General features: G+C 37.9%; 1 pseudogene; it reads right to left on the bottom strand.

The window, feature by feature from the left end:
- Positions 1 to 11,142: 11,142 nt before the first annotated feature.
- On the bottom strand, positions 11,143 to 12,384 carry LOC131687840 (DEAD-box helicase Dbp80-like; annotated as a pseudogene).
- Between the last annotated feature and the right edge of the window lie 126 nt (positions 12,385 to 12,510).

Genomic DNA, 12,510 nt, shown 5'->3' with positions numbered 1-12,510 from the left:
GCATTTTTACTCATATGACGTCATCTTGCAATGCTCAATAGCGTATCGGTGGTACAGGATGGCATGTTTTTACGCGATCCTGTGGCGAAACATATTTGCCGCTTGCCCTTGTGTGGCAGCACAAACGACCACAAAATTCTTCCCAAAATTGCATTTGGTAAAGCGATTCAGTGAAATATTAATTCCCAACACATTGTTCGATTCCAGAGAATCTAAAAAACTAACGAAACCATGCAAGGCCTATAATTATAACAAAATTATAAAACAATATTACCTATTCGCTTAACAATTCTAAGCAAGTCTTTCGCCAGCACGTTTTGCAAAATTTCTAAATAAGAAATCACTATTTTGAATGCAGAAGGTTATTTGCACCATTTTGTACAAAACATAATCCGTGTTTTGTTTCTATATTTTCCACTACGTAACCAGGGGTTGCAACGGTAGCTACCGTATCCACATTAGGGACGTTGCGATATTTTCGATACTAGTACGCAATCGATACTTCTGTTTCCGATACTCGATTTTTTGGTATCGATACTTCAAGCACGATACTTTACTGATATCGATACAATCTTTACAATATCGAAAAGAATCGAAAGAACCAGTAGTTGGAAGTATTCGATTCGGAATTCTGAATGATTTTAGAATTATTTCCGAGTGAAATGTGATTACCTATTCAGGCTAAACCATTGCGGAATCGGTTGTTGCATTTGAGTTGCTACAATAACTGGAGCACCAATCGCATTTGATGAAAAAATCGATTCCGAACATTACCTATTATTTGACAGTCCATGAGACTTTCTGATCAGCCAATTATTTATTGTTTATCTTTTCTGACATTCGACGTCTAACAGAATCGTCGACTGGATCCAACATCAAACGAATAAAACTAACAAAAGATATTTGTCGAACGGGTTTTTCTGTTCACAGGAGCAGAGCAAAACGTTAACTGTAGATTGTAGATTACCTAATTCACGGAATTAAGCCACTGTAGAAGTGCGGAATCGAATGGCGATACTTTCAAGTATCGATACTACGACCACGATTATATCGAAAGTATCAGTACTTACATTCGATACCAGTATCGATTCTAAGTATCGATGTATTTTAATATCGAAACGTCCCTAATCCACATAACAATTATTAGAAAAAATAACAGATTTATCAGTGCTGCTAGTTGCATGCATTTTTCAACTAAATATCAAATTTGACATTACCAGTTACCTGAGTCACTGAGGGGTAGTCAGATTTGCGATACAGTTTTGGAATGGCAGTGTCTAGTCGTGTCGTTGTTTCTGCCGTCTAGACGGCACCTCAAAATTGCCTAAAGCAGAAAGTGCAAACAATGCCTTTCGTCCTAATCTATGCCGCTCATGTTCCAGGAATAGGAATAGAGAAAACTAAAAAATGCATTTATGACTTTTATCTCTGATTCTGCTGGCGCGTTAAGTAATCTTATCTCCATAGGGTTCTATTTGAAATTAAATATGCTTGCTATTGTGGAGGTCTATACCGGAGACGAAAGAAAACTTAAACTTTGGCTGACGTTAAAAATCGATTATGATGGCTACTACTAATGGTTCTGGAAGTCTCAGGGAATGCTACCAATAATCAGTACGGATACAAACCTATTTTTGGTATAACAATTGTGAGAATCGTAATTCAAATTTACTGCCATAAGTAATTCGTGTTAATTCTTAGTGCATGAAACACTAGAGAAGGTTTAAGGAATCCCGGGAAAGTGTTCCATGGTCTGAACCGTGATTTCAAATTACTGGATTATATTATATAACTAAATTGGTCACTTAAGGAAACCGAAGGTCAAACGAATCGTCAACCAATCGGATCAACAACTGCTGTACTTCAAGAATACCGTTTGTGCTATAGCACGTTTACTTAATCACCAGGCTGCTTTTTTGTATGCTAGACGGTGGGTGCCGGTGTGTATGAATGATCACGTTTGCGACCGGGTTTGTATTATCACGAAGTTCTCAAGCGTTGCTATGTGATGCGCGCATTTATGTGACATTTGTGTGACGAGTCTGGTAGAGCATTCATCATCATTGAGTATTGTATACCAAATATAAAACATTGATCATTAAATACTAAATATCACGCATTGAATATGAATATTAAACATTGAATATTACATTTTATATATTAAATATCAAATGTTAAATATTCAATAATAAATATTAAATATAAAATAAAAAACATAAAATATTAAATACACTGAAGACCCGATTTTATCAGCCCCCTCATATGAAAATTGATAGTTGGTAGTTTGATGGGCTCTAGCAGTCGAACCAAGTTGAATTCGAGTAAATCCTTTCTTAGGCATATATTTCTTGTCTTAGGGATCCAAAATATCCAAAAATAAAAATTTGATTTTTTTTAATTTTTTCACTGTCAGACCCGCTTAAGGAAAATTCAACCTAAATAATCAGAAAGGATTGTGAGACATCTAACACTAATAAAATATAAATGAATAATAAATAAATATATAGAGAAATTAATACACCAATAAATAATTAAATTGGTAAATAAATTAATGAATAGTTTCTCGGTTTATAGGCATTAACATAAACATTTCACATATGTTTCAGCACATGTCGAGAGACGATGGTTTCGTCGAGCACATTATGCAAAGAACGAAGAGGCAAACGTTTAAGCGGCTTGGTTTATTACAGAGTAAAAAGTAAACAAAAAGAATAACATTGTTACTTACGATACGACCTAATGAAAATTTTCCCCAGAAAAAAATGAACATATAAGAAAATAATGAAGGAATAAATAAATGTAAAAATATACTAAATTCAAACCCAGTCGCTTTCGCCTTGAATCGCTTCAAAGCATATATCAGTTAGGATATCTTTTTGTGTTTTTATAGCTATGTTTTGTCTTCTTGGAATTTTGATTCACATGATAATGAGCAAAATATTTTTCATCTTCTGCTTCAAGGTTAGTCTTTCGGATAATTTTTCCACCGCTTTCTCTACTGGCCGTTCAACGACAAAATAAAATAAAAAAACAAACTCGGGTTCTTAAAAGTCCATTTAACTGAAAGTTATTTATTTATTTATTTATTTCCATTTTTCATCTGACCCATGTTGGTCTACATGAAATTTAATGTTGTTGTATGGGAAAAGCCCATTTCAAGGTTCACTTCAGAAGCAGACCTCGAATGCGCGTAAAAACCCATAATCTTTTCGCATGTTTTTCCTACAATAACAATGAACTGACACTACAAATTAACAAAATTACATACAAGGTATACAGCATTTCAATAACATTACAGAAATATTTTCACATAATCTTATAAGCTAAGTCAATCTCCTAAGTCTATTCTTGAAAACATCACTAGAAACATAAAAATCGAAATGGTCATACACACTATTGAAAACATTACACATCGCCCTTATGGGTTCGTTCTGACCGTACTCGGTGCGCTGAAAGTCTAGTCTTAAAAAGTTACGTGATCTAAGGTTTCTGGGGGGTACGTTAATGTTGATTTGTGAGAGAATATCTGGGGCATCCATTTGGCCAGTCAATATTTTCCCAACAAATATCGCTCTGGATGTATTTCTCCTTTTTGCCAGAGTTTCCATATCGAGCAGACGACAGCGATCAATGTATGGTGGTAGCTCTGTTGGGTTACGCCACGGCAAATTTCTAAGAGCAAAACGGAGGAATCTTGCTTGTACTGCTTCAATTCTGTTAGTCCAAATACTCGTATAAGGACACCAAATGGCTGCGGAAGCTTCCAGGACAGACCGAACAAGTGAAAAATACAATGCCCGCAGACAATATGGATCAGTAAACTCGTTGGCGATTCTTATTATGAAGCCAAGGTTTCTATTTCCCTGTGCTATAACGTGAGAGTAATGGTTTCTGAATGTCAGTTGCGAGTCCAGGAGTACACCAAGGTCTCTGATAACTGACACTCTCTCTAGCAATTGGCCGGCGATGTTGTAGCTCCAGAGAATTGGATTTTTTCTGCGCGTGAAGGATATTATAGAGCATTTGGACACACTGAGAGCCAACAAGTTGCGATTACACCAGTTACAGAAAGCATCTAGATGTCGCTGAAGTTCGATGCAGTCCTCTATTGACCGCACAATGAGAAAGAGTTTGAGATCATCAGCATATATGAGTTTGCACCCAGGGGGTATAACATAGCAGACGTCGTTGAAGAATAAAGAAAAAAGCAACGGTCCGAGATTGCTCCCTTGAGGTACACCCGACAAGTTGATGAAGCTATATGACACGTTACTTCCTAATTTCACGGACAGAGAACGATCTATGAGATATGATTTAAGCCATCCTGTAAAATTTGATGGAGCACCCAGTCGCTCGATCTTTGCCAGAAGAAGAGAGTGGTCTACACGATCGAAGGCAGCTTTAAGATCAGTGTATATAGTGTCTACTTGTGATCCATCTTCGATGTTTTTAATACAGTACGATGTAAATTGGGCTAGATTGGTGGTTGTTGACCTGCCTGCAAAAAAACCATGTTGGTCCTTCGATATGTATGCTTTGGTCTCACGAAAGAGCATATTTCCTACTAGGATCTCAAACAACTTTGATCCAGCGCAGAGCGAGGTTATACCACGATAGTTCGCAACATTTTGCTTATCACCTTTTTTAAAAACGGGAAACATTACTGAATTTTTCCAACACACGGGAAACACTGATTGCGACAGTGATTGGTTGAAGAATAGTCGAAAAGGTGTACACAATGCGCTTGCGCATTTTTTCAGTATAATGGAAGGAATCCCATCTGGCCCCACCGATGTAGAGGACTTTAACTTGCTTATGGCAGCCATAATGTCTTCGTCAGTAAATTGAATGTTTCCAAAATTGATTACATCGCGAGGGACATCTTGAAGGCCACAGTCCACCTGAGTTGAGCTAGCCGATTCATTTTTAAACACACTCGAGAAATGTTTTGCGAACAAATTACAGATACCGCTGGGAGTATTGGACGTTTCACCTGCGAGGAACATACTGGAAGGAAGCCCATTTTCTTTACGTTTCCCATTCACAAAAGACCAAAACTGTTTTGGGTTTCGTTTTAGGTTCGATTGGGTTTGTGCTACGTGTCTTGAGTAGAGAAAGCGGTTATATGTTTTGTAGCTGTTACTGGCTATAGTGAACTCCCTTTTTGTGATTGGGTTTCTTCGAATAGTGTAATGTCGAAGCGCAGCAGCTCGCAATCTTTTCAGTTTACGTAGCCGGTTGTTGGACCATGGTGGTTTTGTTCGGGGACGAGGTGCAGGCACATGTATACTGAAAAGCTGTTTTAACACCAGTGAGAGTTTTTCTACGGCAGCATCTACATCGATCGCGAAATTCAAGAAAGTCTCCCAGTCGATTGTTTGTAGTGAGTTATGAAGCCTAGAGAAGTCAGTCTTCGAAAAGTTGAACTCCCTGACATCCTCCATCTCGTCATAGAGAACCAGCTGCGGACAAATCTGCGTTATCAGAAGTGGAGGATGATGTGCGTCTACAGCAACTAAAGGCTCAAGTGCCTCTGATACCGTACAGTTCATTGAAGCTTCTTCATTTATAAACAGGAGGTCCAGGATTCGATTTCGCCTATTATTCACTGTAGACATTTGTCGCATGTTCAGTACAGACATTCCGTCCAGTAAGATAGTACTCGCCCTCGAAAAGGTTGATTCAGAAGGGTCTGGGAAAGCATACCCGGAAGGAGTGCTTTTCCAAAGAAGTCCAGGCTGGTTGTAATCACCAAATAGTAGATGTGCCGTGTTGGGTTCAATGGAAGTTGCAATGTCAAGTGCGGAGTCTATGTGCTTCTGAATAATTTCTACATCACTTGCGGAATGACCATTAAACATGCGCTATACAATCCTTGAATTACATCCTATTTCTAACAAATGCACATTTCGCGAAACTTTGCTCATCAACGTAAGGAAACCAACTCTACCAAACATTTAAAAAGGGCTTATCTGCACAACGTAAACATTGAGAAAATTGTCAAAGGTCAGATTCATTATAATCCTATTTGGAAAATCGTTACTATTTTATTTCTTTTGATTGCGCCTATTGCTACTACTTGTATTACTGCCGCAAGAAGCATAATTGTCCCATGTGTATAGGGATTCCCATAGCACATGGGACAGTTATGCTTCTAGCGGCAGAATACCTCACACAAAAAATGCTGTTCAAGTCTGATATTACACCGAAAGATAGACGAATTAACTGAATTCTAATTTGATGGTCAGATTGACCCCATTGAACATCATAAAATCAGATTGGCCCTGTATGTAAATTATGGAAAAGATGTTATAAGCCTTTTGCAATCAGTTATAATACAATAATACGTTATAATCCATTTAAAACGAGTGTATTGCTAGTTAGGCAATTTTCAATCAGTTAGGTCCTTTCATAATCAGTTCGGTCATAAAAATCAATTAGGCTCTTTTATAAATTGTTGTAAAATCGCTATCAACATTCTTCATAATCAAATGTTGCGTTATGTACGTGCTCGGGTAGATATTTGTTAATAGAAAACATGAAATTTCAATTTGTTACATTTTGCAGTTAGGCCCTTTTCAAATGTTTGGATAGAACTGGGTAGAGCTAAATTGTAATTGTAATTGTAAATTTATTAGCTTACGATACCCTGTTGGTTACATTTGTATACCTTATGTCAGGTCAAGGAAGAAAAAAAATATAAAAAAATATAATAAAATTATAAATTCAGAATCAAAACAAGTATGACCCAAAAAAGCGTAGGAGCCTTTCACCAGTCTGGTCGAAAACACTTTACGGTGCGATCTTTTCAATTTCGTCCGAGTTCGCGTCTAGCAACTGAATCTTTTTCCAGAAGTCTTTTTCGATTGATCTGCAAATCATCATGCTTCGATCACTGCTCACTAGGTTGATGGTGATTCCGTTCTATCAGCACCGGTGCGTAAGCAAATGCGTGTGTATTTTGATTACGCTAAACGATAATATTTTATTTAGGCACCCGTTTTCGCACCGGTCGTTGGTAAATAGGTTTCCAAAATAATAATCTGTTTTTACACCGGTAGTTGTTATTATAGCAACGTTACACTTTTTTGCAATCATGCAATAAAATAATCGTTTTTTAATGATATGGACTTTATTCAGTGAAAAAAATATTGCTAGAAAGAAAATACATTTATTTATTGAATTCAATAAAACCATTTTAGTAACAAACATCGTTCTCTTTTCTAAAAATATTTTATTGCAATGATTGTAAAATTATTCAAACTGGAAATGTTTATTGAGATTAAAAGTTAATTATTGTTTCAATGAAAAAAATGCTCATACCATTAATTTTGCCGTTTGAAGCAATAAACATTGTAAGACATTTTTTGTTCAAATATGCTAAAATTCTCTATGTAATAAAAATTCTAAGAAATGTTATGGGTTCGGAACGGACAACGAATTCTAATAAATAATGTTTACCCAGAAGTTATTGTCTGTAGCACATACTACGGCCGCTCTGAATCAGGAGTGTAATGAAAAGGATCTCATGCTAGATATTACAAACAAACTTGCAGAGAAGGAACCTTTACGACCATTCAACGATTGTTTTGCGGAAACAGTTTATACGAACGATCAGTTTCGAATACGCTTTCGTTTTTATGTATTTCGAAGCCTTTGAAGAGGAGCTAATATTATATTGAAAAGCCAGAGAAAGTTGGGTTTTACCAAATTATACGGAAGCCATCTGACGTACGTCCTTCAGACGCTGCAGTCAAATATATTCGGATGGGAGAAAAATTGCGTGTTAATGTATGTGAGAATACTGCCATACCCCAGGTAATAGACGTTTACACTGATTTTTACATAAATTTTGTAGCCCAAATGTCCATCAGCTGGGGTCATATTGTATACAGCATAGCCGGGTAAACATATCTGGGTTTTAAGTATATTCAAAGGCAATTTTGAATCGCAGAATAGTGGGCTTATTCATGAATACTTGGTACGCTGGACTGTAACCATTCGAAATGAAAACATTACTGTACAACTTGGGCAGAACAGTATACAGTAAAACAAAAATAATTAAGTGATGGTATTTTATGTGTGGATTCAATAATAATATTTACTTGCGTAAAATGCGTTTTTGCCTAGGTTGATACATGGAGCACGTTGTTATAGTAATCATATCTCATCTAACTAACCTAGAACTAGAATCAGGAATCAGTAGCGACTGGTTCAAATAGCACGTTCCCCATGTTGATCGGAGATTTGTGCTTAAAAGACAATTATCAAAATTCACGTTGAGAGGAAGTTCCAAACCAATATTCACCAAACACATCTAGTGCTCGTGAACAAAAGGAGTATCGTCAACTCTTTCGTGACTGCTGTGAATTGCGCTGAGCCAACAATAGTTTCTCCGGAATTTCCCCTCAATGTGGATTTTGACCCATACCAAAAGTAATTTTACTTTTGCTATTAATAAATGACATCCAATTCAGATTGTATGTGTAAAACATATAACTATCTTTTTTAAGCAAACAACAATTAGTGTCTGTGGTATTATAGAGTCCCGTACAGAGGACTGCGCAACGCTGCCTAAAATGATGACATCTTCTTTGTTTCTGGCACCCATAATTTTTGCTGTAATTTTGAGTGACTTCAACCGAGTTACACAATAAATTAATATGGAGTGAATTGAAAACCCACTGTTTTGTGGCTTATAGCACTTTATTCTTGATACTATTCCATGTAATTTATTTTACATTGTTACAAAAAAGCATAATAAACTGAATACAGTGTCTTGTTTCGACGATTGAAATATTTCGCCATGATATTAACTAACTAATACATTTCTTGCATGTTCTCCGAAAGAAGAATATTTGTTTACTTTGCACGATAGGTAGCCATCTGACTGTTCGATAGGTAGATTTGGGTTCACTCTGTGCGAGCCTTTATAACATAAACAAGGCCTTTGGCAACAAGTAGCCGCTAGCCGGCGCTACTATCGGCCAATAGGCTTCCAGTAATCGATATATGAATTTTGCGTGCACCTATGGGTAAAGTAAAGTTCAATCGGAAACTCTGGTTGGTTCTAATTCGTATCGTAATTCGTATTCCGGCCGATTTCCCGAAAAAGCTTAACTGTGTAGTATTCCGGCGCCAATAACACAACTAATTCTAATTACAATCGGTTGTATCGCTGGAGCTGAAATACTAACTACAACTACATCTACTTCAAGAAATAAACATTAAGTGCGTACCCTGGAGCAAATTGGTATTGGTGAATTCAACATTTTGTCGTCGATACGGTAATTCCAAAGATAGAATCAAATAATGAGTTATTGCTCAAAATTTATAAATTTGATTCCAATTTATCAGTATGGCAAATGACATAACACGGAATCTTGTTTTCAAACAACGGTCCTGCGGGGTAGTGCCAAATTTCGCTGCTTACCAAATTGGTCATCAAATCCACATCCATGTATCCACAGTTTGCACAAAATTGTCGGAGTAAGTCAAAAACTATTGCAACGAATTAACAAAAGTGGCTATCCTAGAATTATAGGACATTTCCACATTGTTCGACGCGGAATACTTCTAGTAAATTTATAATAAACGTCTTGAAACAAGCAATTTCATTGCCCAACAATAAATTATAAAGTTAATTACATTTCGTGTTACTGTTTCTAAGAACAATATTAGAAATGTTAAAATGTATTAAAAATATCATTTTTATAAGTTAAGTACAACCACCAAACCCCGTCTACTCCCGCCCTCCCCTTATTTACAGACTAAGTGAATTGAATTCCAAGTGCATTCACGTTCATGCATTTCACTATACTGCCTATGATCGCAAGTCAGTCCCATGAAGATAGGAAATCCCATAGAAAACGGGGCAAATAAGCGATCTTGGGTAGTATACAGTCGTGATTCGCTGGTTGGGCCACAGCCTTGTCCAACTAACCAATTTGATTCGCTAGTTGGACCGACTGACAAATGTCAAAAACTCTCCAAAGAAGATGTTGGCAGTGTAAATGCATCTGTTCTTATCTCTAAATATTGTCAGATTGATTGTCAAAGTAAATTTGGCACGAGATTTTGACGTTCAGATGCTTTTTAGTTGGACAATGGTCCAACTAGCGGAGGTCCAACTAAAAGCAATCCAGTTAAAAAGTGTCCAACCAGCGAATCACGACTGTACACCACAACACAATATTATCCCTCGAAAATATGATGAACCACCGGATGAAATGAGATGGTGATGGTGTAACAGGTGTGATCTGTGTCCTGCCATGCGTACCTATTAGCAATTAAATGCAAATTTTTACTACTGGTCCTGAATTAAAAACTTTGCGCGAGAAAAATACACGCATTTTCTTTCTTCTCGAAGCTTAGTTTCCACAGTCCCCAGAATCATCACCATTTGTTCGCAGCGAGTTTCGATTGTCGTTGGACACTATCATTAGCTTTCGTATTGGCCTCCACATATAAAAATTTTCGGGCTTTTACAAGCTTCAAAGCCAATGAAATTCCGCTTCTTGCTAGCATCCCATCAATCGGATCCTGGGACACATCATGCCCAGCTTGACATAATGCTACATCTTCCAGTTCAATCCGAGCTGCTTAGATGCACTAATTTTTACTTCCACGCAGAAAACATACAGCATAATCAAAACTGTGGGTAATTGAATACAAACAAATGCTGTTCATTGTATCAAACGACAAAATAATTGGTGTGAATCGAGGTTTGAAAGTATATTTTCATTAAAGTTACAATAAACTTTTAATTTCAATAATTGTTTTAATTTCTGTAAACTTTAAAAAAAATGGTATTGAATTCAATCAAATAATTTATTGTCTCACAACCGATAGTTTTATTTATTGAGCTCAATCCATAATTTTATTTAAAATAAAAATCTTTCACGAGTCGAATCAAAATTCACGCAGAACACTTCTGCATAACATTTATCGCGAGATCCTATTTTTTACATTTTCCTTTGTTTTACCTCCTTTCTGCGAATAGCAACGTTGGCGTCGGTTGGAAGAAGTTACCAAATATAGACACTCGCTGTAAACCGAAACGATAAGTTTCCATTTCCCAACCTGTTTACCAACCGCCGGTGCGGTGTCGTGTTATGATGACGGTTGGTAAATTGCTTATACTCACGCCCGGTGCTGATAGTCTAAAGAAGTGGGAAGAAATACAATCTATAGGACCACAAGAATGAGTCACACTTACCGAATCCACCGGTGCGTCTAATTCGATGTAGATACGTTTCGCAATCGGCTCGTCCCTGCTGATCCATCGGAAGGTCGAAGTTGACGACAATGGTCACCTGTTCGACGTCGATACCTAAGACGAAAGAATCTCTCCGTAACCTAGTGCTGTAGCCAGAATCAAGTGGTGGAACTTACCCCTAGACAAAACGTTCGTTATAATCTGTACCTTCTCTAGTCCGGTTCGGAATCGATCCAGAGCGTCCAACCGTTGCTCCACCGTTAGATCACCGGACAGTACCGCTACCGAGTGACCATTCTGGGACATCCTGCCGGTCAACCAACCGGCCGTTTTGCGTACCTGTTTTGATCGATTAACAGTTCTGAAAATAAGTTTACTTGGAGTTTACAACTGTCCTATACAGCATATGACAGAAAATGATCGCTTGTCTCACGGTAATCACACAATTTCTCGTCCTGGTTGCGGAACTTGACGTAGTACTGTTTGATGTTATCGAGTGATTCTTGCTCCCGCGCCTGCCGAATGACGATCGGATTGGGTACGATGTACTCAGCAAACTCCATCACCTCGCGCTCGTACGTGGCCAAGAAGAACACCGACAATAACACCCGCTTCGTCCAGTACAAAAAGGGAAAACTAGGTCATACGTCCTGAACTTTATACCCCAGTCCATTAGCTTGCCGGGTGTTCCGATGATGATATGATTAGTCAGCTTCGCCCCTTTGACGGTCTACTCCCCGCGAACGGCGTAAGGAAGTTTGATTTCCGGACAAAACTTGGCCATTTTGGCAGCTACTTCCCCCTTCTGAATTGCCAGCTCATACGTGGGGGAAAGGCAAATCACCTGCAGATAGTTTTTTAACTGATGGACTCAACTGAGCATTGCCAGCACGAAGGCAGCGGTTTTTGCTGTTCCCGACTGACTCTGGGCGATTATATTCCGTGGCGGACCGGCCAACAAAGTAGGTAGAGTCATCTCCTGAATCTTGGAAGGGGCGTTGAAACCCATCGCATAGACTCCCTGAAGTAATTCCGGCTTCATGTGCAAAGCTTCGAAAGTTTTAACCAACCACCCGGCGAAGAAGAATCCTTCCGCTGCACCTCCAAATCCAGCTTTGATTCTACTAGACCTTAGCGAACATTAGCAAACTTGCATCCGCCGGGCTAAAAGATTAGTCATGGATAATTTTAAAGCTGATACTAAATATTTCGGGAGAAAATTTAGAATAGGACGTAAGCAACAATGAGATTCTCTTTGGGGTCTTTCTCTTCTGTTTATAACTCGGTCGTTT

Source organism: Topomyia yanbarensis, chromosome 3 (assembly GCF_030247195.1).
Source record: "Topomyia yanbarensis strain Yona2022 chromosome 3, ASM3024719v1, whole genome shotgun sequence".
Lineage (NCBI taxonomy): Eukaryota > Metazoa > Arthropoda > Insecta > Diptera > Culicidae > Topomyia > Topomyia yanbarensis.
Note: the sequence above shows the minus strand (reverse complement) of the source record. Positions and strands in the feature narration are given on the sequence as shown.